The 19,983-nt window shown below is 39.4% G+C and overlaps 1 protein-coding gene across 21 annotated transcripts in view; it reads left to right on the top strand.

The window, feature by feature from the left end:
• The window catches only part of DMD (dystrophin), a 1,854,857-nt gene that overhangs the window by 380,612 nt on the left and 1,454,262 nt on the right, over positions 1-19,983 (top strand). Inside the window, exon 1 of one of the 21 annotated variants that reach the window (XM_067545080.1) lies at positions 2,328-2,374. The exons of the other annotated variants lie outside the window; for them this stretch is intronic. The gene's annotated coding sequence lies outside the window, so the exon portion shown is untranslated. Of the gene's footprint in view, positions 1-2,327; positions 2,375-19,983 lie in introns of those variants that run through there. 21 annotated transcript variants of the gene reach the window in all.

Genomic DNA, 19,983 nt, shown 5'->3' with positions numbered 1-19,983 from the left:
GGTTTTGCAGTTTTATCACTGAAAGTATTTGGGAAAGTTGGAAGCACACAGATATCCCTTTGTCTTACTACTCCAATTCTCTTCTTCTGAAAAATAAAATAAAATCTTAAAGACCTGAAGTTTATTGTGTGTGTGCAAGTAAATTTCAATTCATGCTTCTTTCATCCTACTGTTACCTCGCTAGGTTTGAGCAGTTAGCCAATATTTAGGATCTTGTGAGTTGTTTCTGTTAGGGGATAAATTGATGATGTGAATCAGGTATTTCTTTTTTGCAATCCTGTTTATTTACAAAGAATGTACGCAAAGTCCTGTTTCACTGAACACAGTAGGAATCAAACAACAAGAGTCAGTTTCTTTGTTCACCATTCCAAGCCTCTTTCCAGCTAGCACTTAGCCGAAAGCACTTCCTATGTTAGCTTTTCTCAGAGTCATACTTTAAGTCCTTCTCTGGCTGTCCCTGGGGCTTCCTTACTGCCTTGTCTGTATCCTTCTTTATGTTTCTAATGCTTTTCTTTCTCTCGCACACAGCTCCATCAAACAATAACCAAGTCTACTTCCCCCATGTTTTCATTCAGACCCCAGTCAAAACCCTTCGGATCACATGGCTGAATTCCTATTCCAGTCTTGCATGTGGCTTGTGTTTTGCGTGTCTCCCCTCTTGTTTCAGTGACCTGTTACATAAAGGAACTATCTTGCATTTTACATATATCTTGAATGAAGAGCAGTTGTCACACCCACTAACTTCAGTGAGGTTTTATCCAACAACTCAGTATATAATGATATAATCAGTTACAAAGCACAGTGTAGTAGTCTTCTTAGCATATGTGCAATATGCCTCAGGTGGAGTGTGACGTGAATGTTGATCTATGCCCCCCAGTGTAGTGATTCTAATAATAGATGAGCTACAACCAAACCATGAGATCCAAATACTTTAGAATTTTGGGAGACAAGATGTTCAGAATATGCACACAGATCTGCATATAAACGTCATAGCTATCCCCTCTCTCCATAAGGTAGCATGACCAAATGTCCTGATTTTATAGGGGCAGTCCTGATATTTTGGGCTTTTTCTTATATAGGTGCCTATTACCCCTAACCCCCTATCCTGATTTGTCACACTTGCCATCTGGTCACCCTGCCATTAGGGAGCAAACTAAAATAGTGTTAGAAATCTGGGATCTCAGTTTTGTGGATCAACCCCATTTGTACTTCCAGCCATGCTCATCTGCATGATGTGGGAGTTACTCTGTCAGAAGTGATGTTAATTCAGTACTGCTAATGTGGTATCTTCTGATAAGCTGCTTAATAATTTGTCATCATTGTAGTTTTATGTTGTGCCATGTAGCATGTGAAAATTTTAAACAAATAGTCTTGATTGTAGAATTGGCTCAGATAGTTGCTGTATAGTTTCAGAAGTGTGTCTTGTTAAGCTGATTAGCCTTAAAGGTCTGCATTAATTATAAACAGAGGGTAAAATATATTATGTCACTCCTATTTATTACTCAGGAGCAATGGAATCCATTTCATTAATCAAGTATGAGATGTTCTGAGATGAGTGAGTCAGCTGGCAAAAACACAAAACAAAAACCAACTAGAGATGGACCTAACTAAAAGCCTAGTTCCAAATGTCCTCAGACCTTGGGGACACCACAAGAGTAGTCATTTGTCCTCAAAGGTAACTTGCTGAGTTGAGTTCCTTCCCCACAAATGGCTATTTTGAAGTCCCCGATGCACCAAGCATCCTTGAACACCCAGATTACCGCCACACAGATGAAAGTAATCTCTGCTCCCTGTTCTGGACTGAAACTCTAGGATATTGAGTCTCACATGCATTCTACATTCAATAATAATCTGAATATATACAATATTTCTGAAGATCATATATGGCAAAATTTTGAAAATCTGTCTCCTAACTTAAATAGGTTTAACTTCCCTAAAAATGATTGTGTTGTTTGAGAAATTGAGCCTTAGTAAGATCAAAGAACAGGAAGGAAAAAGTAATGTATTTCTGATCAGTATTGACTACTGTCTCTTGACACACTTGTAATGACACCCCATGGGTTGGATCATATGTAGAGATTGAACCTCCATTAGAAAGGACTTTTGAGATCTAATAATAAAAAGCACTACATGAGAGCTGGATGGTGGTATTGTTGTGGTTAATATTTTATTATTATTATTACTGCCTCTTAGCTAGTGAACCAGGTCCCTTAGCTAAGAGGCATTAATAAACTCTCAAACTCACTAACCATTAGACAGGGACAAAGAGCTACATTGCATAAGTATTTGTTATGCATGCTTCAAAGAGTAAGTTACTCTCAGACTTCTGTCTCTTTTCCCACACAACAGCGGCCTGTGCAGAGAACCTGGAGAGGTGAGATTTCAGAGGGGCAAAAGAGATCTGACTAATATTTATGCATACAGCATTGTACATGTATACTTGGTATTTTCTATTAGGGGCTTTGTCCGAGGTGAATTAGTGCCAAAATACTAATAAATTTAAGAGTAGCAAACCTTAATGAACTATGGGCCAGATTTCTAGCAGATGTTAACTGCAATAGCTCTATTGATGTTGGCGGAACTATGCTGATTTACACTAACTGAAGATCTGGTTTTATATCTATTGACACTCTACTGACATGAGTAACCAAGGTTTCATGTAGCTTGAAATACACTTGTCTCAGACATCTAAAGACAGACAAGTCAGCAGCTTCTGGCTAAGACAAAATCTTTCCAATAAGTAAAGTATTAACCACTTGCTTAATCACTATATTCTGTAACAAATCTTACAGTGTAGTTAGCTATGCTTTTCAAAGTGATTAATCTGTTTTATAAAGTGGTTTCTATTCTGTTTAGTATCTTTGTGGTTTTCTCTTTATTTTTTGCCCTGTCCCCAGTAGCCTTTATCTTTAAGCTAACTAGAATTGTTAGGATAGCCTATTAAGTTGGGAGACAAGCATGCTAGAAGGAAGAAAACTGACCTTTTGAGATTAAAGGAGGTGGGAGCAGGAATGAGGCATTGTCTTGTTCTCTGTTGGAGGCCAGGGAGCCATTCTTACTTTCCGAAACAGTGACAAATGGGGACTGGCACAGCCATAACCAGATAGGTGCTAGGCTTGTTTTACAACCCTATATATTGTTTGCTTTTGTATGGAAGTGACAACAATATACTTAGGATGTTATAATGGTGATTTTGCAGTGTGATGCTGCTATGTTTGTCATGTAAATTTTTCACTGAAGAACTCACTTATTTTTACCTGCGTAACTTGATACTTTATGTACAACTAAAAGTAACATGATTTCTCTCCTCTACTGGGAATGCAATGGGACAAATGTTCCTAAGGACACATGCACATAGGGACATTGAGGAAAGATAACAGGAATCAAGTACAGCTGTGACATTAGTGCACATAAGTAAAGTGAATTAAATTCCTGTGTGGATGCTCTTCTTCAGAAATAAACTGGCCAGAATTTGCTTTAGTTTTAATCCTTCTTGAAGAATAAATTATACACTTTAACTTCACATGTTTAGTTCATTCATCTTCACTTTCCTAGGTGCCCCCCCCATACATGAGCCCTAAATCATGTATGGGCATTTGAAAATTACATACTCAATTACCAAGAGCTAGAGTGCGGAACTCTTCTCTTCCCTTGTGAACAGTTATTCCCGTAGGTAATCCCATTGATTTCAGTGAACATACTTGGGTGAGCAACTCCTTTCCAGTGCAGATGAGAGGGGCCACAATATGGCTCTTAATATTTGGGAAGAGCTCTAGGATAAAAGGAACTATGTAGATTGAAACTGAAACTAGAACCCAGAAGGCCTGAATCACAGTTCCTTGTTCTGACCACCTCTCTGTGATTAGTCCTGAGATATTAGATCTAACTGCTAGTTATGACCAATTACTGAAATGTGATATTTGAGTCAAGCCAGCTTTCAAAATGTGGGCCATGTTCTTTTTTTTTTTTTTTTTTAAATATTGTTTAATTTCAAATGATAGAAAAGAGTTTCTCTGTCTGTATCCTCCAAAGAGGTTAATTTGTAATAAAATGAGATTCTTCTCTGTGTGTATAAGTGTAGCACAGAAGCCTGTTGTAGACTCGTTCTTTATTCATAGTGTACACTGCAAACTAATTAGAATTATTACAGGAGATATGTTGGTCCCATAGAGGATGGTTATTTCTAAGATCTGAACTCTTTCAAATTTTAAACGGCAAATCACTTTATTTTCTAACACAGCATGTGTAATGTAGAGGCTGTTTATATGTATCATGTAGATCAATGGTTCCCAGCCTTTGTGGCTCGAGGGCCACAGATATCGTTTTTACAGCCCTGAAGGGCCACCTGTCTCCACCAGCAGGCACCCCCCTCCCCCACTGCAGCCAGAAGGAGTTCAGGGAAGAGGCTGCCTCCCTCGTCGCTGATCTCCCGTCCCCCTGGCTGCAGCAGAGAAATCACATGCGTCCTTTAGCCCCGTGCGCTCCACCTGGGTTCCCTAAGCAGTGGCTCCCTTCTGCAGCCGGGGGGGGGGGGGATGAGTGCTCCCCTCCCTCTGGCTCCAGCAGGGACCCCTGCGCCTAGGGACCCAGGTGGAGCACTTTGCCATGCTCCCTGCTACAGCCAAGAGGAGAGGAGCGTTGATCTCCCATTCACTTGGCTGCAGCAAGGAGCCTGCACCCGTCTTATAGCCCCACAGCAATGCACTCTGCTCAATGCACTCCTTAGGTAGCAGCTCCCTTCTGCAGCCAGTGGGAGAGGAGTGGTGGGCCACTTTGAAAGACCCTGCGGGCCACTTTTGGCCCCTGGGCCACAGGTTGGGAACCACTGATGTAGATCTTTATAGCAAATAGCTTAAATGTACCTATAGGGCTTTAATGTTGTCTACAGTGCATTTTACAGGACCTTGGCTGGTCTCAGTGTGTAAGTATTTTTACTAATGAATTGCATAATAGTCTTCATAGTAGAAAGCATTATTGATGTCTGAAGCTCTCTCTAATGGTACATTAAAAAAAAAAAAGGTGCTTACAAATGGCAACTAATTTTGCAATCCTGTCTTGACACTGCCAGCACAATAAAAAATGCCAGGAAACCATTGCACTCTCATAGGGCAAAAGAAATCAAAAACATTCACCAGGTGTTGAGAGTAATTTATTTCTCTCTTTCATGATGGAGGGGGCATTACAAAATAAACAAATACAATTCCAATGTCAGTGGTAAAAAAGATGCACACAAGCAAATAGCTAAGTAAGCGTGAGTTTTGTCAGCTTTAATTGTATGTCATGTTCTGATGACTAATTTTAGGTTCTGAATTGTTGCTTAACATTGTGACTTATAAAGTGGGTTGCCTACAAGAACGCTAATTTGTGGATGAGTTTTCAACATTTAAACTTCAAATACTGGATGTCAGCAAGATGAATTTGGTTTCTTTTATAGGCATTTTTGAGTGCACAAGATTTATATTGATTGGTACATTCATACGAGGGCTGGACAAATGTTTAGGGTACAGATTTACAGAGGCGCCTGTGATACAATCTAAATGTACTTTTACCATGACACAAAAACAGCAATTCACTTCCAATAGGGTCATGATCACAGGTTGGTTGAAAAATTCGCAAAAAACATTTTCCATAATTTGAAAAATTTGGAAGCTGTTTTTGTTCCTTTTTGAAAGCCCTGTGGAACAATTTTGGTTTAAAATTTTCATTTAAAAATATATAGTAGATTTTAAAGTGTCAAAACCGTTTCAATTTTACTTTACCCTCACCCCGCCATTTATCCCCCATTCCTCTTTTTCTATTTTGTCACTGAAAAATGTAGGGTGGAAAAAAGAAAGAGAGGGCAGGGAAAAGTGATAGACCAAAAGAAAAAATAAGACTCAATTTTCATTTGAGTATAATTACGAAAAAAATTGGAAAAAAAAAAGTTATTGTTAATGAAAATGTTGTTTTGAAAAAAGGCAATTTTGAGATGAGGAAAAACGGTTAAAAATGTGACCATTTCTGATTGTTAGTGATTTTACAATAGCATTCAGAGACCTCATTCAGGGCTATGGTCCATTTGTGGTAGACCATATGAAAACAAACACATAGTCAAGAGAAAATCCTGTCCTCAAGAGTGTACGATCTAGGTTAATGACAAGACCAAACAGGTGACTTAGACCTAAACAAGTAGGATAGTGCTCAGGGTTTTTAGAGAACAAGATATGGTGTTGGTGGTTTGAATAATGACTGAATGGCTCAGGCAACTGACAACAATATATGCGGTTTTTATTTTTTTAAGTTACTTATACTTTTAAATTCCAGTTGCATAATAATAAAAACTAGTTACCATTGATGGCTATTTGAGGCTAATGCAAGATGATTTGGTGATGTCCATCAAGGTCCTAGGTTCTGATTCAATGGCTCTGATGTAATTAAAGAATTCCATGAACTTCACTGTGCCCCTAGGGGGTTTGAATTAGACCCCATTGTGTACAAAAGTTCATACCACAGAAACCATTGCCACAGTTAGAACTATTATTGGAGTGGAGGACAAGGTTTTAAAGTTCAAGGAGACTGTACTACACCAGAGGAAGGTTGAGCACAGGCAGAGGTGCAGCCAGAACTGATTTTTTGGCAGAGTCTATGGTCAACACGGGTGGGCACAAGCCTTGTGTCACAAGCGAAACAGAGGCTGATAAAAATGCAGGATGAATTGCTTAAAATCTGGTTGGGTGGGCCTGCTTTCAAAGTCGGTGGGCCATGACCTGCCCAGGCCCACTCGTAGCTATGCCACTGAGCATAAGATGGAATACTATGGGGGAAATCTGTTGTATTGTTTCTCATGTACCTGTTCTGTGGATAAGCCTTCAGTTTCCCATGCTGTCAATCTAGTGCCCATCATGACATTAAATTAAGACCAAACCCACCATTGATGATATAATGAATGCAAACTATAATACGAGAAGTTAGGACACTGAGAGGGGAAGACTGGCTTAATTTACAGATCTATTGAAGGGCCAGCTCTTATAAAATTGTGTCAACCACTGAAATTTATGATGTTGTTAGATGTCCCATAATCTTTAGTCTCACTGGACTAGAATTAATAAGCAGGAAAGGATAAAATATTTGAATTTTAAAAAAAGATGAAGAAAGAAAAAGAGGCAGAGGAGATTCCTCCCCGACCACTGGACCCCCTCAAAAAAACCCAAGCAACCCAGTTTATGAAGTTCAGTAACAGTGTTATGAAAATTACTGTCTTGACAAGGAGCATGTCAGTCAAGTGAAGACTACTGCTGAGTATGGTTAATGAACAGTTGGAAGAACTTACAAATATGTATGTAGAAGTTCAGTTATGTGTCCTCAAATCCCAATGATAACCGCTGGTCCTTTCCATGTTTTAAAAATAGTACCTTAATCCAGAAAATGTTTGCAATATTAGATTCAAAGTTATCCCTGACTCAGAATCTCTTGCACAGTATAGATAATCAGCAGGGTGTACTAGCACTATAGGTCTTCATTGTTTGGGGTCAAATTTACAGGTGAATCTAAGTGGGTGTAACTCACCCCTTCTCCCATGTGCATGTAACACCAATTTACACTCTTTAGACTCAAGTTAGTAAAATGTTTTAGTTTGATTAGATTTTCCATCAAAATCTAGATTAAAAAAAAAGAAACAAATTACATTTTCATGAAATATTTATTTTTAACAGCTGTGCTCTAAATTTACTGGTCCTGATTCTCAGCTACACAAAGACTTGTTCACTCCACTGTAACAATGTAAAGAGGCAGAAACCGTCCCCTGAGGCTCTTCTCAGGGCTCTTCTCAGTCAGAGCAGAGTTGGGGTCAGGGCTCTGTGCTGGCCTTGCTCCCTGCCTCCAACAAGGGGATGTGTTTGGGGCAGGTCAGAGCAGTCAGAAGGAGGGAAAGGGTCAGAGGCAGGGAGAAGGTGAAGCTTGAGTGCATTGTATTATAGCTGCTTTCTGCTCCCAAGAAACCCTGAAGTCAGGCATTACAGCAGGGGCTGGGCAGGTCCCTGTCTGCCCTAGAATACATGAAGACAGATCTTCGGTTAATATAAATGGACAGATATCCTATAAAGAATTGGTTCTCAAACTGGGGGAGTCGTGACCTCTCGTGGGGTCATGATGTGGTTATGTGGGGTCATGATGTGGGGGTCACAAGCTGTGCCGGGCTCAGGGTTGTGAGCTTCTCTGCTTCCTCCCGGTGGAGGAACATAGGAGGGTGGGGGGGAGCAGAGACACACAGGGGTTAGGGGTGAAGGGGGAGTGGGGAATAGCAAATTTAAGCAATAGGGTTTAAATTTAGCATTTAACACAGTGTTAAATATAAAAAATGTGGTTTTAATTTCTAAGGGGGGGGGTCACACTCGGAGGCTTGCTCTGTGAAACTGGTCACTAATGCAAAAAGTTTGGGAATCACTGCAGTCTAAAGTCAGTAGTGCTATGTTAATTTATATCTACTGAGGATCTGGTCAAAGGGTCATAAATGTGGCTTAAAACAACCTCTTCTGCCCCAAGCATAGGGGACTTTATATCTGAAATGCAAGATCACTTAAGTTATATTAAGCTTACTTTAAACTTGTACCCATCAGTGATTCATTACTGCGAGTCTATTGGGAGCAGACTGGTAGTGTAACTCACATGTCAAGGTGCCAGAACAGAACAGCGTATCAAGACAACCTACTATCAGGAGTTATATACAGATGTCCTATAAAGGTGGCCACCCTCTTACATAACAACTTCTTACACATTTGTCTCTTGGCACAAAAGTTATACCAAGATGCGACTGCAGTCCATATTGCTGAGTGAACATAGATGGGTCTGAGAAAGTATGTTTGTGTATTGGTCATGAAACCCTGACCAGATTAGGTCTTACTGACTCTGTTAAAAATGCTTGTGGTAGATGGCAGTTCATGTATACTTGGGTTCCAATATCGATCACACAACTGGGAAACTTTCAGAAAATGTCCCTGGTGTAGATTGTATCCTACCCTACTCCTCTTGTATGGTCCTGGGTTCAGTTTTAGTAGGTATGAAAACAAGTTGAGTATGCACACGCACACCGTTATACAAACATGCTTGGAGTGTAACCACATCTGAAAACTGTTTTAAAACTTATTGAAAAAAAACATACTGTAGATAGTGCCTTAATGCTGGCAGGATTGCATTTAGTTCTCATATAGGTTTAATCCCTCTTTCTCGGTTATTCCTGTTTTAAATGCCAACGTTTACAAAATTATTTTTCACAGTGCAGATGATGGGGAATAGCAGTTCACTAAGCAAAAAGCCTCAAATTGTGCTATGGCAAATGGCCAGGACACTCATTGAAGATGAATGGAGCTGAACTTCTCTTTCAAGTTGTGTGTTATCAATACTACCTCTGTTAATGTTGTGTGAAAACACACGGCTTTCTTAGGTCAGTAACATTTTAAAAACATATGCCTTGCAAAAGCCCACGAAAGACCCAGCTTATCTATTTTGTGTTGTTAAAGTAAAAAGCTTTCTATCTTTTTTGAAGCCAGAATGCTTTTTTTAAACCTGATACAGAAAAGATATTTACTCTGCAATGTGGTAAATGATGTTCTTTTGGATAAAGATACAAAGCACAATCCAGCATTCAGGCACAAGAGGGTTGCCAGGCAAATAACATATTTTAAATTATTTCCAGTGATGTACAGTAAATTATCCATTAGGCTACCATGTTTTGCATCTCTTTTATGATGTAGCAAAATGGGATGCGTGCTGTGGGAATACTTGGTGTCTGTTTCAAATATCTGTGGTTAGAAGTTTTTTTTTTTTTTTTTTTTTAAAGGCTCCTTTAACATTTTGAATGTGTTTTTTAAGGGTATTCAATGAAGATTCAATGGATGGCAAAGTTCTCATTGACTTCAGCGGAGACAAGGCTTCATTCTCTGTGGAGTTTTTTCTTTTGTTTTTAAGAAGTTTTGGTGATTTCATTTTCACAGATTTTAAGGCTGAGTATTAGCAGAACCAGAGCTGAATACAGTTTAAACACACAGATGTAGTCATATGTTGAATTCTCCTAAATCTTAGCTGCGTAAGAGCAATTTTGGTCTTTGCTTAATACACAAGTTTATAAACTGCTGTATTTTTTAACTTTGTTTCCAAAGTAATCTGTGGGTCTTGTAGTGTATTAAGCGCACACATGACTGCTTCCTGGATAAGGATGGCGTGATGAGGTGTCTACTCCACACAAGGCCTGAGTAGAAGAAAAGTTCCAATTAACTCTGTGATAGGCTACACCTAGAGGATGACAGGATTGATAAAGCCTAATCTCGAATGAAGGCCGGCTTGGGAAAGAGCATGAAAAGAGGACTTTTGTGGTAAAATGAGGTTTGGAGGGAGCTCTGTAGTCTTCCTGTAGTTAGAAGGGGAGTTGGCAACAGACAAGGGGGAATTCTAGATAGAAGTAAGCCCTAGGATCCGGCCTGGGAATACAGACTCTGGCAAGAACCTGAGGCTACGTTTACACTGACAGAGGCAAAATCGCCGCCACCAGATGGATCTTTCAGGATAGATTGAGGAGTCAGTGAGACCCGCTCAATCGATCAGGAAGTCGACTGAGTAAGTCCACCCCCTCAAGTAGCGTAACACTGCGTTGACGGGAACAGCGCAGTATGAACAGCACGCAGAAGGGAAGCTGGGCAGTCAACGTCAGTTATGCAAACTACTCTGCGTAGTTTGCGTAACTCCTGTCAACTGCTGCCGAATTGTGGGGTCAGTGTGAACCATCCCACAGAAGAAGTGAAATAGCTTCAGGAAGTAGCGGAACCTCCACTGGTGACCTGGGGGACAAAGCTAGAAAAGAAAGGGGAGCAGAGGAGGACGCAGAAGATACGAAGGTAAGGTAGAAAGGAGCCCAGGGAATCAGTAACAAAATCTGAGATTGTATAGACTGTGGTTGCTAGTCACAGAGTACCCAGACTGGAATATGGAGTAGTGGATGAGCCCTAGTTCCCCTACCAGCAACTGAGGAAAGACCCTGAGGCAAGTAACCAAAGGAGGGAGTGTCAGTCTGGTTGAGACCTAATCCTCAAATGATCCCCGACGAGGTGCCCCAGTGGTGAATAGTGATTCCCATGACAAAATAAGCATGTTCTTAAGCTGAATCAAGGCCTAAAGTCCTCTCTGTGCCCCCAAGAGAAGGTATTTAAATGTATGCCTAAACTTAAGCAGGCAAGTAGACCCAGTGTGGGAGTATTCCACAGTGCTTATAATTAGGTAAGTATCTTCCTGAATTAGAGCCTTTATCTATGGAATAGGTACTGCATGAGCAAAGCCAAAGAAAGCTTACCCTATAAACTGCACCTTTGTTGTACTTTATTACCCTCTCACCCCTCTAGTTCAGGAGTGAAATTTCTTCTAAGGCATAGTTAATAATACAAAAAAAAAAAAAATGAGGTAACAAATATGTCAATTACAGCTGTGATTTTGGTGATGTTGACAGTTGTCCTCTAGGAATTGACTTCATGTTTAAGGCAATCAAACAATCAGTAGTATAGTCAGAATAGACATATCACCTTTTGGTCATGAGTGAGATTTATTTGAATTGTCACCTTGTGGAGTTTCTTTTCAGTGATATTGTAATTTCAGTAGTGAGGGGATCTCCAGGTATAACAGAATAGGAATAAATATGTGCAAAGATAACGTTACTATATGGTACGTGTGCTTCAGCTTTGCAATTTGATATGTAAAAAGAGGTTTGACTTAACACTATATTTAAGGGGTTTTTTGCTCCCGAGAATTTATATATTTATGTGAAAATCAGTGAGATTTTTTACTCTTACAAACCAGTGAATTTGTCCTATTAATTTTTCATCTCTTTTGGCACTGAATTAAAATAAGTGCAATCAATTACATTACGTGGTTTATGAAAATTTAATGTAAAACAGAAATGTCATAAATATAGTATTTCTACTTTGTTAAAACTTGTTTTTAATCTTCACAGAACACTTGTAAGGTGCTAAGCAGATGAAACCACTTTAGCCCACTCTTCACAAAAAATGAGACAAAGAGCAATTAACACCTAATTCCACTTGAATGAAGTGCAGATTTGCATATTGGCCAAAATGAACCATTTTGCTGCTGTGTATTCTCAGCTAGTATTTAGTGGCTCACATTTGCTTTTATATATTACATTTTAATAGAAATAGTTGCAAATGTGTGGCTTTCATATAATACATAGAAGTACATTTAATTAATTTTATAAATAAATATAAAAATGTTGATCTATGAGATTAGTAAAGCAGTTACTAAAAATGTTCTATTATATTTTAGGATGATATGTAGGAAAACAGGTTTATTTTCAGCATATTTTAAAAGCATAAAATTCTTTACAGTCTTATGGTAAAAGGGAAATATTGACCTGATTCTTAACCCTGCCTTGATGTGAAGTTTGGCTGCTGCCATGGATTAAAAATGCAGATTTAATCCCATTGCATTTATTGCAAAAGCAGGGAACATCAGGGATTCAGATTAGTCTTCTTTCAGTGGACTATGATAAAAACAAATTATTATTTAAGCAGGTACTCCTCCTAACCCCTAACATTAGGTGCATGCAGCACATGATCTCACTGTTGTAACACACTCAGTTTGAGGTGTCTTGGAATGCAAGTTTTGCTCTTTTTCCCTGGAAATCTGGGAAATGACAAAAATATTTCTGGTTGTCACTGAGAGACACAAATAGAAGCATTTGGAGTAGAAAAAAAAGGGAACATCTTTTTAATTAAAAAAGTGCTGTTGAATTGTCTAAGTGTTCAAGTTGTTTCCCATATGCCACATATTCCAAAATGTGGATGGTTATCCAAATCTTTGGTGTTGTCTGCAATGGCCCTGCTTTCCCATACACCCTCTTCTTCCCAGCAAGTGTCACAACTCTCCCCCAGTTCCCTATATAGCTGACAGGCCCCACCTCCCAGACATTAGATGAGAGTAGTCAACAGTAGTCCCTTTTGGGGTGATACACCCTCCTCCCTCACCCATCCAGTCAATTTACTGGCTGACTCAGGAAGGAAATGGAGCTATGGCTCTGCCTACTTTTGCATCTCTTCACCTCTCTGGAGACACCATAGATTCCTAGGAGGACAGTGAGGATGCAATTCTCTTTGTCCTTCACATATTACACAAGGATTAGGGTCCTTACTCTCTCCTCTCCCATGGAACATAAGGGCTGGACACCACCTAGGCCCCCCTCATATTGTCTGACATTCATATTGGTCTCCTTTAGTACATTTTATTTGCATTGATACACATTGTGTAGTATTGTGGTAGATATTATGGTTAACTGCAAGGCTTAGGCCAGGTCTACACTTAACTGGAAATTCAGCAGCAATAAACAGGCGTTATGCAAGCTACGCAGAGTAGCTTGCGTAACTCCCGTCGACTTGGTAACTCCTCTTCTACGCAGCATCTTCACTGCACTGCACCACCTGAGGAGGTGGTTTTAATGCGTTGACTTCCGGATCGATTGAGCAGGTCTTCACTGACCGCTCAATCGATCCGGATAGATTGATCTGACGGCAGTGAATTTGCCCCCGTCAGTGAAGACATACCCTTAATTTTATTTTTGTTTCTTCTCTGCTGCAAGCTGCTCTTTTTCCACAAATGTTCAGGGAAATCATTGTGCAGGTTTCTGTGTGAGCCCAAAACTGTAAACCTTCATTATGTGTGTGTTTGTGTGTGTGTGTACGCCTACGTCTTTTGGAATGATTATGTGCAAACCCAGCCCTGGGCATTTGGTTACTCAGTGCAGACTGGCAAGGTTACGACTCTTCCTTGAATTTCTATGCATTTTATTATATTAAACATTTTGTCTAATGTGGGTCATTCACTGGTATATTTGCTGCAGTCTAATCTTCCCAGTTAGACAAGGGAAACCAGTCGATGCATTAAACATGCCAAGCAAGGTAAACACTATTGTTAGCAGTAGTGGGCATAGGACTTCAAGTTCTAATCTCTCTCAGGGAGATTGAATAAAATCAATTGAGATCCATTTAGCTCTTTCACTCTTCCCTCTCAATTCTGGACTTGTTTGTCATGGTCTTTTATTCAAGCCTTCGTAGATCTTCACTGTCCTCATTTTAAGTCATCGGATTCATTTTAAAGAAAATTGAATACGTGCACTTTTCTTAGTTACATCATGCATAAGTAGTTTGTGAGAAAAATGGGAACAAGTTAAATATACCATTACAATATTGGTCTCAGTGGTGCACATGTCTAGCTTTCAAATTTGTAAACATATAGAAATTTTGCCTCACTGTTCCTGTGATCCAAATTCATTGCAATTAGATATTCCTCATTGCCAAAATAACCAAAAGCAAAACTTTACTAAATCAAAATTTGCCTGTATAGTGATGTATATTACATTTGGGGGTAGGGAAATGCTATATAATGTCACACTGGTGCCCAGTAACACCAGCTGTGCTATAATACCTATACAATACCTTATAATATTGGAATAAAACACCACATGCCTGTGGTTTAGTGGGAGGAGTGTCAATGTATATAATAGAGATAAGATGAGTGAGGTAATACCTTTTATTGGATCAACTCCTGTTGGTGAAAGAGACAAGCTATTGACCTGCACGGAACTCTTCTTCAGGTCTGGGAAAGGTACTCTGAGTGCCACAGCTAAATACAAGATGGAACAAATTGTTTAGCTTAACTAGTTAGCACATATTCTAAGGGGACCATTAAAGGTAGAGTGGCCCATTAATGCCTCTGCAGTCATAGGACAAAAAGGGGGATTGGTAGGTTACAGATTGTTGAAATAAACCATGAATCCAATGCATCTGTTCAGTCCATAATTTTTAGTGTCTAGTAGAGTTATAAATTTAAGCTCCCAGACTTGTCTTTTGAAAGTGTTGTGCACATTTCCTTTGAGGATGGGCACTGATTGTCAGATGTAGAGTGAGCGCTTTGTGAAAAATATTCATGCACGATGATATGGTGTTTTTATCTTTTTATCTTTTTCCTATGTGAATTCATTCGAGAGCGTAGTGATTGTCTGGTTTCACCCACATAGTTGTTACTGGGGGCATTTAGTGCACTGGCTGAGGTACACCACATGTTGTGATAGACATGTGTAGGATCCATGAATTTTAAAAGATGTGTTGTAGGGGGTGTTGACCATTATAGCAGTGGAGATTTGTCTGCAAGATTTGCATCTGTTGTTCTGGTGGGGTTTGGTGCTGCTTTGAATTGATGTGTCCTGGGCTGTCTGGAGCTTGCTTCAGATGATGAGCTTGGAGAGGTTGTGGAGGGTTGTTTGAAGGCCAGAAGTGGAGGTTCAAGAAAGATTCATTTGAGTATGAGGTGCCCGTCGAGTATGGGTTGTAGTTGTCTGATGATACCTTGTATGGGTTCCAGTGTGGGGGAGGTGACAACTAGGGATGTGCAATCAGAGGAGGTTTTCTTCCTGTATTGAAGAAGGTTCTCTCAGGATATTTGACTGGCCCGTTCCATGATACAATATGCTTTTCTGGTGGAGTGTTTTTGTTCGGTGAAGGTAGTTTTGACTGTGTTATGGTGTATATCCTGAACTTTCTCCCCAGAGCATATTCTGTCATATCTGAGTTCCTGCCACTCACCCTCTTCCTCCCAGTCTTCTTTTCCCATTATGCTTAGATGTAACCATGATTAACTTTCCTAGACAAAATCATCACTTTTCCTAACCTGTGTACAAGTCTGTATTGGTGGCTTTAAAAATATAATGCCATTTCGTTGTGTTGATATTTGGGATCTAGTGAACAGTTTAAAATAAATTCCTTCTCTTTTATGATTGCAGTGCATTGATATTTTTATTTTTAGATTAATAGAGATAAAGGTTTTCAGTAAACACTCAATACCGTTCTATTAAAACCTGCTTATGGGAGTCTATGAAACCATACCCTGATTATAATGGTATGTTATAGTTCCAAATGGGTAATATTTTGTTTCCATTTATTTTTAGTGAAGCTTATTATATGAAGTTGCATTTAAAATATAATAAATATTTTGGAATGTATTATTGTTATTACCTGCAAAATCTCTTAAAGTCTCAGAGATTCTGCAACAATTGGTAATAATCACTGGAACCTAGAAAGTTATAGAACTTCTATTCTGACATAGGTGTCCAGAACTTGTTTTGGCTCTTTCTAGACTGTAGTTACCTGGTCTTAGGATACAGAGGAGCAGGAAGATGTTTGGATATATAGAACTACATCACATTATTTTTCTTGGAATGGCATATATATGGGCTTAATTTCATAAAAATATTTATGATCTGTTTCATGAATAAGTCTTTAGAAATTGTGGTAAATTCACTTATTTTTTCATGTTCCTTGAGGCCTTAATGGTGTGGAAGTTGCTTTTTAAATGTTAAATACTAGATTCCAGCTTTAGGCAGATGCCCTCTGCAAGGGGTAGTGTGTAAGCTGAACCACCCCCACACTAACTCTGGGAAGCATTGTGACTCCCAGACACTTCTGAGTTGCAATTCTTCCCCATATTTTTTTTGCTTCCGATGGAATTTGATGGAATAATTCACTGTCTGGGTGGGTTTAGTAGGACTCAACACAACTGAAACAGCATGAATTGGTGGAACCCACTGCAGGCTCAGGGCCTAAGAAGTGAAAAACGAATTAAGAAATTATCATCTAAAATCTCAAATATTTTACAAGGAGGAATTTGGGCTCTTGGAAAATGAGGACATTCTCACAATAGGCCACATACTGATGACATTCAAATATTACCTAAATAGTACAGATTTGTGTACATACACAACTACTGATCCTAAATTGGGGCTAGAAATTGTGATTGAGAATGCATACTACACAAAGGAATGTGAACTTCCCCTTATCTCCATGGAGAAATTGATACAACATTCTTTGGCATAACAATTTTTGCACATAAAATAGAAAGTTACGAATGGATCAATACGTACAAAAGAATTTTCTTCCATTGACAACACAGGTGGGGAAAAAAGACAGGAAAACGAATAAGCCTTGCGTTATACCATGACAAGTCAACAAATCTAGGTTCTGCCATACCACTTGGGGATAGTAAATTCCATCATTGATGAACCCCAGTGAAAATGAGCTGGCATTTACACCAAGAGATTTTAGTTGAAATACCCCAACTGAGCACAACCTGTCAAGGTATCACAAGGGGAGGGAGCATCTAAGGCCTTGCTTTAATTAGAATTTAAAGGTATGTTGTGTTACTAAGTTGTCAAAAAGCAGTGAAGTGGACAAGTCAGTGTAGAAGTTAACATGTGGTAAGCCTGGGTTCTCCCACTGGGTTTCAACTAGACCAGTTTAGCGCTGTATTGTTTGCACTACAGTTTTGGAATGTGTTAGAATTTGTTCACTCTCATATTCCAACTAACACCACACCTTTAGATCTTGGCTTAAACCAGCTGTATGGTAACCAGTTAATAAATAAAAACCAACACTTAAAAAGTACTCATAAATAAATGTGAATCTATTGCAAAACACAGAGGTAATTTGCTGTGTGCCACAAATGCTGCTTAATAAGTAAGCAGCTGCGTTCTGAACCAACTGAATTATAAATACTTGTGATGGGTTGCCTACCGCACACATGGCCAGATCTGGTTAAAATGGGCTAAATTAACCTTATAGGACGCACCTGGAGGAGGGCCAGGGTTTGATAAAGTGTGCCCAGCACTCTGGGCTTCTATGAAGCCAGGAAGCTGAGAGTAGAAGGAGCTCTGCAGTTACTCCCTAGAGAGAAGGAGATTTGGTTCGGAACAAGGACGAGTTCTAGGGGGAAAGTAAGCCTTGGGATCCTGCCCTGGATTATGGAGTCTGACAAGAAAACTGAGAGGGGTGTAGTAGAGGAAGCTCTACTGGGAGTGGAGGAAGCTCGAGTTGGTAAACCCAGAGGTGGGCCAAGAGATAAAGACGTGAGGTAGGAAGGAGCTCAGGGAAATAGCAACAGGGTGTGAGATTGAGTAGACTGTGGTTGCTAGGCATAGGGTCCCTGATCTAGAACCCAGAGTAGTGGTTTTCCCTGCCACCCCCTGAAAGTTACACTGGATCCAGGCTTGTGTCAGACAGTCTTCCGGTCTGGCACACGGACAACTTGTCCAGTGGGACTTTGGCATCCAAGAAGGGGAAGACTAAATAGTGATGTGCCAAAGGGCCAAGTCACAAAGAGGATGCCCCTTTGATTGCCAGAGAGAGAGTCCACAGTGTGAGCAATTGCCAGGAGGGATTGCCAGATCAAGTGAGAGCTAATCCTCAGATCCAGCCACAAGAAGGCCCGCTGGTGGTGAATGTACCCTCATTCAGTACTCTTCAGGTTTAGCACATTGCTGTAAACCAATCTCAAGGTGACAGATGTTGACACATAACTGAGAGCTTATTGATGAAAAACAGGCATATGTGCGTGCGCACTCTCACACAATCTCTGCACCTATTATGTTAAATGATGTTATGTGAATGAGGGAACAAAAGAAAACCTATAGATGTCAAGAGAGGCAGGTTGTGGTTTATAAGAGTTAGGACTGAGGAGGAAAATAGTTCTAGAGTGCCTCTCTTCCCCCAGTGCACTAAGCTGCCAATTCTAAAGCAGTTACTCTCCCATTTTCCAACTCCTACGTGGCTTGCTTGGGTACATATTATTTCTTAAGGGATATTGGAAGTGCACGTTATCTTCCTGTTCAAATGCTGGTACCAATGTGCTTTTTTTAATTAAAAAATACATAAAAAATTGTAAATGTGTTGAAACTTGCCCCCTCACCCGAAAAATGCCCTAAACAAAACCCAGCATTCCAGGCAGAAAATATTTTCCTCATAGATATCAGTGAAAAAGAGTTTTTCCCATTTCTGAGAACCTGTTCAGGGAAACAAGGTGGGTGAGATTATATCTTTTGTTGGACCAGCTTCTGTTGGCGAGAGAGACAAGTTTTCAAGTTATAGAGAGACCTGAAGAAGAGCTCCGTGTAGCTCAAAAGCTTCTCTCTCTCACCGACAGGAGTTGGTCCAACAAAAGATATTATCTCACCTACCTTGTGTCTCTAATATCCTGGGACCGAAACAGCTACAACAAAACAGCATACTATCTGTTCAGGAGGCAGATGGCAGCCTCCTTGGTTGTATTTCACAATACAAATGATAACATTTCAGTGTCAAATGTAATTAAAATATAATTCTATTGTTTAGGTACAAGACACTGAGTCTGTTTTTTTTTTTGTTTTTTGTTTTTTTTTTAAATATATTGGATACTTCCTTTTTTTATTTTTCAGGAAGTTTCTAAGGGACTAATGCTATGGAGTGCTATGCACCTCTAACTTTGAGTACAGCACAGTGGAAATTGTGAGTTCTCAGAATCCCCACTCCATTGGATCTTAACTGAGCACAATCAACCAACCAGGCTTTTTTATAAGATGGTGGCAGGGAGATGACATTAAAAGAGCTTTGCTTTATTCCTGTCTCCATCTGTTGGTTTGAAGTATACTCTGTCTGGACAGGCAAAAAGAGGCTTGAGGAAATCACATTAACATGTAAGAAGAAAAAAAATCATGTTACTTGATATTCCATGAAATTATCAGCAAAACTCTTGATAGTAATTATTTCCATATACATTAGTCATTTATCATTAATGTACAAGAATACATATGATGACTTTTTAATTTGTTGTCTTTTTATTTAACTGACACATCCTATCCTCTTCAAATTAGCTAGGTCACTTAAGCTTATATACCAGTTAGTTATTTTTAGCTCTGTGGTTGTCTCCATTTCTGGAGAATTAGCCTTTTAGCAATTAAACTTCCTCATTAATTTTTTCTTGTCATATTGATGTGCTGTGCATATTTTAAGTATCCAAAGACAAAGATTCTTGGATCACTGTGTAGATCCATGTTTATAATTTTCTTAATTCTCTTTACTATTCCTTTTCAGAAGGAGAATACTAGAGGACATCTTCTAGTTGTGAAAATAAGTAGAGTGTTTGTGTGGG

The sequence above is a fragment of the Emydura macquarii genome, unplaced genomic scaffold, assembly GCF_026122565.2.
Source record: "Emydura macquarii macquarii isolate MOO-44397 ecotype Brisbane River unplaced genomic scaffold, CSIRO-AGI_Emac_v2 contig_1043, whole genome shotgun sequence".
In the NCBI taxonomy this organism is placed as follows: Eukaryota; Metazoa; Chordata; order Testudines; family Chelidae; genus Emydura; species Emydura macquarii.
The sequence above is the reverse complement of the archived record's forward strand: the minus strand, read 5'-3'. Positions and strand labels throughout refer to the sequence as shown.